This window comes from Bos grunniens, chromosome 21 (genome assembly GCF_055505025.1).
Source record: "Bos grunniens cultivar Pamir isolate PY7600 chromosome 21, Bosgru_T2T1.0, whole genome shotgun sequence".
Lineage (NCBI taxonomy): Eukaryota > Metazoa > Chordata > Mammalia > Artiodactyla > Bovidae > Bos > Bos grunniens.
The window spans coordinates 4206832-4220530 of record NC_141185.1 but is presented as its reverse complement, the minus strand read 5'-3'; the positions used below and the strand labels follow the sequence as shown (position 1 = coordinate 4220530).

General features: G+C 45.3%; 1 long non-coding RNA gene across 2 annotated transcripts in view; it reads left to right on the top strand.

Annotated features, from left to right (window-relative positions):
• LOC147348942 (uncharacterized) overlaps positions 1-12376 on the top strand; it is a 39416-nt gene extending 27040 nt beyond the window's left edge. For both annotated transcript variants that reach the window (XR_015149418.1, XR_015149417.1), the window contains exons 2-3: positions 4971-5039; positions 11971-12376. This is a non-coding gene — a long non-coding RNA (uncharacterized LOC147348942). The remainder of the gene's footprint in view (positions 1-4970; positions 5040-11970) is intronic.
• The last annotated feature ends 1323 nt before the right edge of the window (positions 12377-13699 follow it).

The following is a 13699-nucleotide window of genomic DNA, read 5'->3' as shown; positions in this document are numbered from 1 at the left end:
TTCAAAATCACTTTTGTGTGGTGAGGTAGGGGTTGAGGTTCGTATTTTTATGTATGCCTATCAATATTTGTTTTAAAGACTTTCCCTCTCCCTAAGATTCACCATGCCCATTTTAAAAAAAATCAGTTGGCCATACATACCTGGATCTTTTTCTAGGTTCTCTATTCTGTCCCATTGATTAGATATTTGTTCTTACACCAGTAGCATACTATTGCTTCACAGTAGGGCTTAAAATTCAGTGGTATAAATCCTCCTTCTTTGTTCTTTTTCGAAATTGCTTTGGCTATTCGTGGTCCTTGAATTGCCATGTAAATATTAGAACTGCCTTATCAATTGCCACAAAAAGACCAGTGTGATTATAATTGAGATTCACACTGAATCCATAGATTATTGAGGGCAAAATTGATATCTAACCATATAGAATCTTTGGATCCCTGAACGAGATATATCTTTTTATTTCTTCATATCATCCTTTAGTTTCTCTCTTATTTTTCTTTTTAATTTCAGTGTTTTATAGCTTTTAGGGTACAGGTCTGGTATATATTGTGTGACATTTATCCCTAGGCATTCATGTATTTTATGCTATCGTAAAGGCTTTTTTTTTTTTTTCAAAACAAACAACTTTTTATTGACGTAGAATTATTTTTGCAGTCTTGACCACATGTTTATTCTGTTTATATTAACGATTTCCTAAAACTCACTATGAGGTAGGTGTCTATTGTTACATTTTAAAAGTAACCCAAAACATAGGGACTTAAGACAACAACATTTATTAATAATTTCTGAGCATCAGGAATCCATGAACTGAGTGGTTCAGGCTCAAGGCTTCTCACAAGGTCACAGTCAAGCGATTGTCTAGACCTGTAATATCTAAAGCCTTTACTTAGGTGGCATGTATTTTGGGTGTGTTTTTGTTTTTTTTTTTAATTTAAGGATAATTGCTTTACAATATTGTGTTGGTTTCCACCATACATCAACCTGAATCAGCCATAGGTATATGTAGGTCCCCACCCTCTCGAACATCCCTCCCACCTCCCACTCCTCTAAGTTGTTACAGAGTCCCAGTTTGAGTTATGTGAATTATACAACGAGTTCCCACTAGCTGTCTGCTTCATGTGTGGTAGTATGTATGTTTCCACGCTACTCTCGCCAATTGACATACAGTTGATTTACAATGTTGTGTTAGTTTCAGGCATACAGCAAAGTGATTTAGTTTATGTATCTGTATATTCATATATATATGCACATATATACATTCTTTATATGCACACATATATATAAGTCACTTCAGTCGTGTCCGACTCTGTGCGACCCCCATAGACGGCAGCCTGTGGGGTCGCCCAGAGTCGGACACGACTGAAGTGACTTAGCAGCAGCTACATATATATATATTTATATACATATATATAGCATATAACATTTATATACATATATAATATATATACATTTATATGTACATAAAAAGAATATATATTCTTTTTTAGACACTTAGAATATCAGAAGACATGTATACCCTTCACTCACCTTTTCTAATGATAACGCCTAAGTCATGGACCAATTAAGAAAACCAAGATATTAACATTGGTAAAATACTATTAACTAAACTACAGATGTTATTTGGACTTTACCACTTTTTCACAAATGGTCTTCACTTCCGGAGTGCAGTTCAGGGTCCCACACTGCTCCTAGCTGGCACGTCCTTAGTCCCCGACAGTCTGTGCAATTGTTCAGTATTCCCATCCGTCAGGACTTGGCACCCTTGAAGAGCAGTGGTCAGGTGTTTTCTGGACTGTCCCTTGATTTGTGTTGCGTCATGCCTTCTCCTAGTGACCTGAGGTTCTGCATCATCAAGAGGAATACCGCAGGAGTGCCCGGTGCCGTATCAGGGAGCCCTCGACGTCACCGTGTCCTACTTCTTGTGACGGGAACTTTCATCACTTTGTAAACATGGTGTCTGTCAGGTTCCTCCACTGTGTAGCCACTATTTTTCTTTTTGTAATAGGGCAGGGAGATACTTTGAGGCAATGCAAAGGTTCTGTTTCTTCTTAAACTTTCTCCCTAATGTTGGCATCCATTGGTGTATTTTGCCTCCATGATATCTATGAAATTCTAATGGCAATTTTTCGATTTCCCCTTATTCCTTTTTACATGAATTAATTGGGCTTCTTCTATAAATAGGTATCATTCCTTTTCATTTCACTTCAGTGATAGTCCTTTTCATATAATTTCATTTATTTATCTATTACATTATTAATTTATATTTGTTCAGACTAAAATATATTCAGTTTATTATTTGGGTTAGAATCCAATACTTGTTGTCGTTCAGTCACTCAGTCATACCCGACTCTTTGAGAACCCATGGACTGCAGCACACCAGGCTTCCCTGCTCATCACCATCTCTCAGAGTTTGCTCAAACTCATGTCTGTTGAGTTGGTGATGCCATCCAACCATCTCATCCTCTGTCACCTCCTTCTCTCCTGCCCTCGGTCTTTCCCAGCATCAGGGTCTTTTCCAATAAGTTGGCTCTTCACATCAGGTGCCCAAAGTACCAGAGCTTCAGCTTCAGTATCAATCCTTCCAAAGAATATTCAGGGTTGATTTCCTTTAAGACTGACTGGTTTGATCTCCTTGCAGTCCAAGGGACTCTCAAGAGTCTTCTCCAGTACCACAGTTTGAAAGCATCAATTCTTTCACACTCAGCCTTCTTTATGCTCCAAATCTCACTTCTATACATGACTACTGGAAAAATCACAGCTTTGACTATATGGAGCTTTATCAGTAAAGTAATATGTCTGCTTTTTAAAATGCTGTCTAGGTGTGTCATAACTTTTCTTACAAGGAGCCTTTTAATTTCACAGCTGCAGTCACCATCTGCAGTGATTTTGGAGAAAATAAAGTTTGTCACTCTTTCCATCGTTTCCCCATCTACGTGCCATGAAATGATGGGACCCGGTGCCATGATCTTCGTTTTTGAATCCTGAGCTTTAAGCCAGCTTTTTTACTCTCTTTCACTTTCATCAAGAGGCTCTTTAATTCTTTTTGCCATAAGAGTGGTGTCATCTGCATATCTGAGATTATTGATATTTCTCCCGCCAATCTTGATTCCAGCTTGTGCTTCATCCAGCATGGCATTTTGCATGATGCACTCTGCATATAAGTTAAATAAGCAGGGAGACAATACACAGCCTTGACGTACTCCTTTCCCAGTTTGAACCAGTCCATTGTTTCATGTCCAGTTCTAACTGTTGCTTCTTGACCTGCATACAGGTTTCTCAGGAGACATGTAGGGTGGTCTGATATTCCCATCTCTTTAAGAATTTTCCAGTTTGTTGCAATCCAGGCAGTCTCTTGCTTTTTCTATGATCCAGTGGATGTTGGCAATTTGATCTCTGGTTCCTCTGCTTTTTCTAAATCCAGCTTGTACATCCAGAAGTTCTCAGTTCATGAGCTGTTGAAGCCTAGCTTGAAGGATTTTGAGTATTACCTTGCTAGCATGTGAAATGAGTGCAATTGTGTGGTTATTTGAGCATCTTTGACATTGCCCTTCTTTGGGACTGGAATGAAAACTGACCTTTTCCAGTCCTGTGGTCACTGCTGAGTTTTCCAAATTTTCTGGCATATTGAGTGCAGCACTTTGATAGCATCCTCTTTTAGGATTTGAAATAGCTTAGTTGGAATTCCATTACTTCCACTAGCTTTGCTTGTAGTGATGCTTCCTAAGGCCCACTTGGCTTCACACTCCAGGATGTCCAGTTCTAGGTGAGTGATCACACTATCGAGGTTATCCGGGCTATTAAGATATTTTTTGTATAATTCTTCTGTGTATTTTTTATATCTTTGGCTTCTGTTAGGTCCATACCATTTCGGTCCTTTACTGTACCCATCTTTGCATGAAATGTTCCCTTGGTATCTCTAATTTTCTTGAAGACATCGCTGGTCTTTCCCATTCTGTTGTTTTCCTCTAGAATCCAATGCTCTCATGGTCATTCTGTTTCTAATATTGTTACAGCGTTGGCCATTTGGAGCTCTTTCAGACTGGCTCCTGTGCCTTTTCAATATTCCCTCATTCTTTTGCTTTTCGTTTATATAATTCATTTATAATACAGCATTTTAAAATTTCACTTACCAACTTTTTTTGATAGTATGTGAACGTATAATTGATTTTTGAATATTTAAAATAGGTTTCTATAAGCACCATATGGGGTCTTCCTTAGTGACTCAGATGGTAAAGAATCTACCCTCAATGCAGGAGACCTGAGTTCAACCCTGGGTCGAGAAGCTTCCCTGGAGAAGGAAATGGCTACCGACTCCAGTATTCTTGCCTGGACAATTCCATGGACAGAGGAGCCTGGCAGGCTACAGCCCACGGGGTCGCAAAGAGCCAGACACGGCTGAGCGGCTAACATGTTCACTTTCAAGCAACATACAGTCGAGCCTTGCTCTTTCATCCTGTGTCACAATCTCTGCCTTTTACTGAAGTGTTTGGAAATGTAAACATTTAATGTAATTATCAGAATCACTGGCTGTAGGTCTACCATCTTTCCACTTTTTTTTTTCCTTTTGACTGTGTTGGGTCTGCACTGCTCGGTGGCTTTTCTCCAGCTGTGGCAAGCGGGCCTACTTTCTAGATGCCGTACACAAGCTTCTCGTTGCGGTGGCTTCTCCTGTTGTAGAGCACGGCCCCTAGGGTTCACGGGCTTCAGAAGTTGTGGTACACGGGTTTAGCTGCCCCAGGGCATATGGAATCTTCGCAGACCAGGGATCAGACTCATATTCTCTGCATTGGCAGGAGGACTCTTAACAACTGAGCCACCGGAGAAGCCCTATCCACTCGTTTTTTATTTGTCCCATCTGTCTTCTGTTCTTTTTTTTCTTTTCTTCTTTGCAATTAATTATGTTTTTTTAATTTCCAGTCTCTCCACAGATTGATTCTCTCTAATCAATTGTATCTCTTTGTTCTAATTTTCAGAAGTAGCTCCAGAATTTAAATGTACATATCACAGTCTACCGTCAAATGCTGTACCACTTCACATATAATGTAAGTATCCTGCAATGTTCTTTCATTTAATTCCCCTGTCCTATGTACTACTGTGGTCATAGATTTTACTTTGCAATATATAATAAGCCCCAGAGTATATTGTTGATATTTTGTTTTAAATGGTCAGTTGTTTTCTAAGGAAATTAAAAGTTGAAGAAAATTTTTCTTTTAGTAAGTGTTTTTAAATGCAATTAGCAAAAGTAAATAAATAAATGCAATTAGCAGAATAATGTTAAAAATTTCATGTAAAAATTAATATTCCATACGTGTTTGTATATTTTAATGTTTAATATACAAAATGTACAGGACGTTGATTATCAAACATTACTTCTTTCAGGGAATAGATTGAAGATTTTATTATTATTGAGTTTCTATTTGAATCTGAATGAAATGAGTATACATGACATCTATAATTTAAATGTATTAATTCAAGTTTTTAAATAAAACTTATGAACCGCCAGAATGCCACAAATATCACTGTGAATAATCAGCCTTAAAATGAGCTTTTGTTTGTTTTTAATTTTTTTTACATTTCTCTACATATTTGCCACTTCTAATACTTTTGCCTCTTTTTCTGTAGATCCAGATTTCTATCTAATATTATCTTCTTTCTGCTTCCTTTAATAAAACTTCCTTTAATATTTCCTGTAGTGTCAGTCTGCTAGGGTCTTAAAAACCTCTTTATTTTGCCTTCCATTTTGGAAAGACATTTTTGCAGAAAATAGAATTCTAGATGAACCGTTTCCTTCTCTATTTTAAAGGTATTCACCCACTGACTTCCAGCTTGCACTGTTTCCAAAAGGATTGCTACTGGCATTTGTATGTCGTTCCTCTGGAGGTCTCGTTCTTACCTGGCTGCATTTAGTATTTTCTGTTTATCTCTGAATTCAGAAAATTAATTATGATAGAGCTCAGTGTGCTTTTCTTTTTATTTATTCTACTTCATATTCATTGAACTCAGATTTGTATATTTATAGTTTTTATCAAATTGGGATGTGGCATTTCAGCTAGGCTTCCCAGAAGGAGCACATCTGTCTTTGAGAATAAAGGCCAACTGATTATTATTAATGACCCTAATAACCACTCTTCTTAGGATGCTGTCCAGAAATCCGAACAAGCAGATCCCAGTCTGATGCTAACGATGCTGTGATGTGGGTTGAATTCTGGTGAGAATCTGAGGTTCTCCCACTTCCTTGGAGACTCGACACATCACCACCACTGCCTTTGGGCTTGGCCGTGGTGATGGATAAGGCATCCCAGGCGGCTCAGTGGTAAAGAACCTGCCTGCCAATGCAGGAGACGCAGGAAAGGCAGGTTCCATCCCTGGGTCGGGAAGATCCCCCGGAGAAGATAATGGCAACCCACCCTCGTATTCTTGCCTGGAGAATCCCATGGCCAGAGGAGCCTGGCGGGCTTCTCTCTGTGGGGTACCATAGAGTCGGACTCAACTGCACACACGTGCACAACTGGTGATGGATATACCACGTGGTACCCAGGGTGCAGGAAGGGCACCCGTCCTTTAGAAGAGGGACGCAGTCTGTTTGAGCTTGCTGAGTGGACCTCCTATGCAGCCCCAGCTGCCTGGCAGGTCAAAGGGTAAGGGAGGAGAGTGGGTCTGCACTGTCTCTTCATCCCCGTAGGATCCACGTGGCTGGGCACACATCCCCAGGAGGCCGGCACGGCTGAGCACCAACCTCACCCGGTCACCCGTCCTTCCCCATCCTCAACACCACATTTGCAGCTATTCTGTTACCTCTCCCAGGCACTGGCCCAAACATCGAACTCACAAACTCAGCCGTTCCTCCTCCTTTTCGATGAGAAACCACTCGTGGAGGGCTCCTGTTGGAGGACAGGGGCTGTTACACGGCAGCCTTGAGAACACCAAGGGTCAGACCTTCCTCAGCCCTCCACTTTGCCCTTCCCACCAGGCCGGCCCCCCAGCCCACTCCCCCTCGTCTGTCCTTCTCCCACCCTGGCTGTCACCCACCCCTCCAGGAATTTTCCTCCCCCAGAGAACCAGGTCTGGAACCAGGGCGAGGCAAATGAGGTACTCCCTTCATGCAGAATTCAAGGAAACACCAAAAAGCTCAGCAATGAAGATTAGTTGCATTTAAGGCAATAATTTTTAAGTCAAAAGTAATGCAGATACAACTCAATCACAACAACAAAATAAACAGCCCAATTCAAAAATGGGCAAAGGAACTGAATGGACATTACCCCAGAGAAGTTACAGAAATGGCGAAGCAGCACATGAAGAGATGTTCCGCATCATTAGTCACTGGGGAGACACAAGTCAAAACCACAGTGAGATACCACCTCACACCCGTCGGGCTGGCTAATTTTTTTTTTTTTTTTTAATGAAAAGAACAAGTGTTGGAAGGGTGTAGAGAAACTGAAATCCTTGTGCATTGCCGATGGGAATAAGAAACAGAGCATCTACCATGGAAAACAGTTTTGCCCGGCCTCAAAGAGCTAAATGCAGAATTACCATATAATCCAGGAATTCTGCTCTGAAAGAATTGAAGCCAGGGACTCATGAAAATCTTTGTACAACAATGTTCATAGCAGTGCTATTCACAATAGCCAAAGGGTGGAAATAAACCCCAAAGTTCATCAACCTATGAACGGATAAACAAGATGTGGTCTATCCACTGAGTAAGGAAATGTTACTCAGTCTTAAAAAGGAAGTCAATTCTGGTACTCTTACAACACAGACGAACCCTGAGGACAATACGCTGAGTGAAATGTCAATAACAAAAGAACAAATAGTTCTGACTGTACTTCCATGAGTTCCCTAGAGTAGTCAAATCCATAGAAACAGATAGTAGAAGGGTAGCTTCCAATAAGCTGGGCGAGGGAGAAAGGGAAGTTTGTGTGTAATAGGGACAGAGCTTCAGCTGGGGAAGTAAGAAATTTCTGGGGTGGATGGTGGTGAGAGTTACCCAACAATGTGAATGTATTTAACGGGCTGCCCATGTGGCTCAAGGATAAAGAATCCGCCTGCCAATGCAGGAGACGTAGGAGACGCAGGAGACGCAGGTTCGATCCCTGAGTCAGGAAGATTGCCTGGAGGAGGAAATGACTACCCACTCCAGTATTCTTGCCTGGAAAATTCCATGGACAGAGGAGCCTAGTGGGCTACAGTCCATGGAGTCGCAAAGAGGACGGAGCAACTGAGAACGCACGCAGTTGAATGTATTTAATACCATTGAAGTGTACACCTAAATATGGTTGCAAATGATGAGTTTTGTGTTATGTATATTTGACCGTAACTTAGACAAAAAATAATGGAAAAAAATCCCTAATGAACAAAATACCAAAATTTAAAATAAAGACAAGATCTGTGCTAGGCCAATCCTTAGGAGAACCTGAGTGAGACAGAACCAGACTAATCCTGTGTTCACTTTAAATTTTGGTATTTTGTTCATCACAGACTTTTTTGATTACTTCTGTTTTGTTAAATACTGCAGTAAAATGTGAATTATCTGGGTCACTGATACTGAGGACGCTTCCTGAAATTTTGCATGTAGTCCCGGTGCCTCACCTGTGATCTGGCCCTAAGGTATTCCGTTTAAGCTACTGAAAAAATGAAATCTCCCCCAGTCCTCCCACAGAGAGTCAACCTCAGCAACTTCATCCCGCCCCCAGAAGAGCCCACGGCCACCTCCCTTCTGGCCACTGGATCTGGGCCAACCCCTCCTTCTCTCTTTGTATCCCCCACCACCAACACACCACGGAATAAAACCAAAGGCCTCTTGGAATATCGCCAGACAAAAATACTGGAGTGGGTTGCCATGCCCTCCTCCAGGGGATCTTCTTGACCCCAGAATCAAACCAAATCTCTTATGTTTCCTGCATTGGCAGGAGGAGGTTCTTTACCACTCGTGCCACCTGGGAAGCCCTCTTGGCATATTTTCCAGCCTTAAGAAGGAAGAAAGGACTTCCCTAATGGTCCAGCGGTTGAGGATCCACCTTGCAAAACAGGGGACACAGGCGTGCTCAGCTTCAGTCCCTGCTTGTGGAAATAGTATCCCCCATGCCACGGAGCAACTAAACCCGAGCACCGAAAACTACTAAGCTCATGAGCTGCAACTAAGACCCAAGGCAGCCAAACAAGTGAAGAAATAAATACAACTTTTTTAAAAAAGGAAGGAAAATCTGACTTATCCTATCACCTGGCCAAACGCTGAGAACATTAAGTGAAATAAGTAAGACAAAAGGACAAAGAGCGTATGATTCCACACTTATGAGGTATTCGGAGCAGTCAGATTCACAGAGACAGGACTTTAGGGTCGGTGCCAGGGGGAAGCGGGGGCGGGGGTTGTTTAATGGGGACAGAGTTTCAGTTGGGAAAGATCAAAGAGTTCTAGAAACGGATGGTGGTCACGGTTGTACAATGATGTGAAATGTACTTAACACCACTTCAGTATACACTTCAAGATTATTAAAATGGTAAATAATATGCTATGTAGATTTTTCCAAGGAGCAAGCATGTTTTAATTTCATGGCTGCAATCACCATCCGCAGTGATTTTAGAGCCCAAGAAAATAAAATCTGTCACTGTTTCCACTTTTTCCCCTTCTATTTGCCATGAAGTGATGGGACCGGATGCCATGATCTTAGTTTTTTGAATGTTGAGTTTTAAGCCAGCTTTTTCACTCTCCTTGGAAGGGAAGTTATGATAAACCTAGACAGCATATTAAGAGGCAGAGACATTACTTTGCCGACAAAAGTTTGTATAGTCAAATCTACGGTTTTTCCAATAGTCATGTACAGATATGAGAGTTGGACCATAAAGAAGGCTGAGTGCCAAAGAACTGATGCTTTCGAACTGTGGTGCTGGAGAAGACTCTTGAGAGTCCTTTGGACAGCAAGGAGATAGAACCAGTCCATCCTAAAGGAAACTAACCCTGAATATACATTGGAAGGACTGGTGCTGAAGCTGAAGCTCCAATACTTTGGCCACCGGAGGCAAAGAGCAGACTCGTTGGAAAAGACCCTGATGCTGGGAAAGACTGAAGGCAAAAGGAGAAGGGGAAGACAGAAGATGAGATAATTGGATGGCATCACCAACTCAATGGATGTGAGTTTGAGTAAACTCCGGGAGATAGTGAAGGGCAGGGAAGCCTGGCAAGCTACAGTCCATGGGGTCACAAAGTGTTGGACACAACTTAGTGACTAAACAAGAACAACAGAGTAGATTTTACAATTTTTTTTAAAGCTGTAAAACAAGACAAAACAAGAGTGGCCCCCTGGTCTCTCCGGGGTAGTCGGACACAATGAACGTTCCTGATGGAGCTCCCTTCCTCCCTTTCTCCTCTGAGCTCTGTGGACCAAAGTCGCACCTCATCTGGCCAGAGGCCATTTCTTGTAAAACAGCACAGATAAATATTTTCTACCTCAGCTTGGGTAAGAGAATATAAATAGAAAAGATCCAGTGTGATTTTTAAAGTCATTACGTTTTGTTCCCCAGTCTTTCCGACTCCCGTATTGTCTTGCGAGCGTGTGCGCTCAGTCGCGACCGACTCTTTCAACCTTCTTTAATTGGGAAAATGCACCTGGGGCCGCTCCTCCAGCCTCGGCCGTGATTCCCTCACCTGTCCCAGCTCCCCTGGGGCTGCACACCGTCCTCGTGCAAGAGATGCCCTTGGCGTCTGTGCTCACCATCCTAACAACGCACACCGGCGCTGCATCAGGGCACGTGCATGATCTCCACCTGAGGCATGGGGACAGGAGCCCAGAGGGGCCAAGTGACTTGTCCAAGGTCACACAGCTAGCCTAACCTTGGGCTGTGGGCTCTGGCCCTGTCCCCCCCAACACCTCCACCCTCTAAGACATAAGACAGGTCTTTGCGCATCTTAACAACACCCACGGACCTGCTTCAAGCCTCTCTCCCCACCAGGCTCCCCAGCCCCACAACAATTACTGCATGAAAACCAGAGTCCACCACCCCAAGCGTGGCGCAGCCAGGACCAACCAGTCCTCTGGGGACCCGGTTTCCTCTTGCAAATGAGGTTCGGGAAAGTTGGGGGCATTCGTGGCCAGGGGTAGAAATCCTGATAACGAGGCTCAATGGCCCCCCGCCCCGAGATGTTTCTGCCCGAGGCTGGGGGTGGCGCCTTGGCCAGAACAAGTTCCTGGGCCGGCCTTTCCCAGAGGGCTCCCATCTCTGCTTGGTATGCGAGGGGGGTCCGAGCTGGGGTCCAGCCGCCTTCCCAGGCCATTCAAGTCAACTCCCGCAAAGGCTTTTTGTTGTTATTACCACCCTCCGCCATTGCCAGGGGCCGTTTTTGTCTTCCCAAATGGGAAAGTATCTTTTACTTTTCTCTTTTGACACTGACTATTTGGCCTAAAGCAGGGACCAATTAAACTAATTAGTCCCCAGGCGCTTTGCTGGAGGAGCAGCTGGCTCTCACACTCGGGTCATTCCCGGGGGAGAGGGCGAACTCCAACATCCTTTGTGTGCCTCTGACCTTCGGGCCGGACAGGCCTTGGCATGGCCTCCCCGGGCCTCCCTGCCTCCCCCACCTGCCACTTCGGGGGGCACCCGGCTCTCCCAGCACCTCCCACATCTCCACCTGGGGTTCAAGCCAGGCTGCAGCCCCCAGAGGGGGCCGCCTCCCCCTCCCACGCACAATTAACACTTTCTCTAGGAAGGGGGGAAAACGCATCTGCAAGTCAGGGAACCCACAGTCAGCTGAAAAGAGGGTGCTCGAGGTGGAGTCCAGAGACCCCCGGAGTGCCCCTGGCAGGAGCGCCAATCCTGCCAGGCAGATCAGCCCCCAGTTAATGGGTCCCTGGTCAAACGCGTTTTCCTCCTGGAGGACAGCAGAATTTCTTTGGCTCCGACAGCGAGGAGCAGCTGTCCACACTGTTTACTCAAATACCATTCTGGCAATGTTCAGAATGTTTTTTTCTCTCTTCCCTGCAGGATCTGAAACCATCCGTGGGGCTGTTGGACGCACGCGTCTACACGTGGCTTTCCAGGGTGGCGTCTTCGCCGCGCACAGAAATCCTGTTCCCTGGAGCCCTTTGCCGCGTTCCGCCGGGCCTCCCCCACCCACACTGCGCCCACCCCCGCTAATGGGCATGTTTCCGTGAACACTGAAGACGAAAAACATGCGATTTTGAATGTGTCTCTTTCATGGTCACACATTTCTTTTCATTGTGCGTCTTGGCTGAGCCACACTTCCAATTCCCAGGGACCCTCCTGGGCTCCGCTTGCAGAGCATTTTTGCACTTCGACAGCCCCTCCCCCGAGAGCCAGAGGTCGCTGGACCCTGGATTGTGTAGGGTGTCTCTGAAAGCACTCTCAATAAAAAGCTCCGGGTCTTTGCCTCTGGTTTCCCTGTGCTGTTGGGGCTCTGATCTGGCTGATCCAAGATTCGTTCCGCGGCCCTGCACACCCGGGTACTTCTTGAGACGCACCGGCTTCCAGAACTTTGCACAACACCGCGACCGCAAGCACTCCGGCTGAGGCCGTTTCCGGTTGCCTTCCTACAGGCCAGTCATTTCCTGGCCCGGAGGCATCTCCATGGGCCCCCACTCCACCCTTGTGGGTCTCTCTTCCTCGAGATTAAGTACAGCCCCCTCGATGGGGGTGGAAGGCGGGTTCAGGGCATTCCTGGCTGGCCTCCCTGGGAGCCCCTCCCAGACCCCCACACGCTGGTCCCAGAGGCCGCTCACCATCCAGCAAAGAGCCTGCCTGTCCTTCTGGGCCTTTCAAGTCTCCTTCCACCCACTGCTTCCCATCCTGCCAGCTGCAATCCTACAGGGTCCCAACACCCCAGGCCTTCACATATCTGACTCCTGTTGCTGCTGTAACAAGACCTCACCAACTCTGCAGCCGAAAACCACACAAACCCTTGTACTTTCGGCTGAGGAGTCCAAGTGGTCTCACCTGGCTAAAACCAAGGCGTGACCTGGGGCGGTTCTTCCTGCAGGCTCTGGGGAGAAGTCTCCTTGCCCTCCAACACCTGGGCTCGTGGCCCTTCTCTCTGCCTTCCAACTACATTACTATGGCCTCTGCTTCCATCATCACATCCTCTTTTCTCTGATCCCACCATCTCCCGCTTTCCCTAAGGACCCTCCAGGTTACATGCCCCGCTCTGGGTGATCCACGACCATTTTCCCACCTCAGGATCCTGAGCTTCATCTCATCTGCAGAGTCCCTTTGGGGGCCCCTGTTCAACCACTCGCAACGTTCCAGCTGATGGCCTGTTGGCCTCCAGTCTCCCGTCTGAGGTCCAAAAACAATGTGGGATGTAACAGGACAAAAGCATTAAGTCCATCTTACAGGTGAAAACAGTGGGACAACATCACCGACTCAATGGACACGAGTCTGAGCAAACTCCAGAAGATGGTGAAGGACAGGAAGGCCTGGCGTGCTGCAGTTCATGGGGTTTCAAAGGGTCGAACAAGACTGAGTGACTGAACAACAGGCGAAAAACCTGAGACGGGCACAGCCGGCAACATCAGAGCCAGACGGGCAGGAAGGTGGGGCTCGGGCCCTGCCAGGACTGCAGTAGGCACCACTCACCCACAAGCCGGCTGGCTCATGGCTGCCCAGCCAGCGGGCATCCTGGGCCTTGAGAGTACATGACCACAATGCACAAGCTATTCATTCTGTTCCCCAGGTTCCCAATTCCAAGCACAGGCAT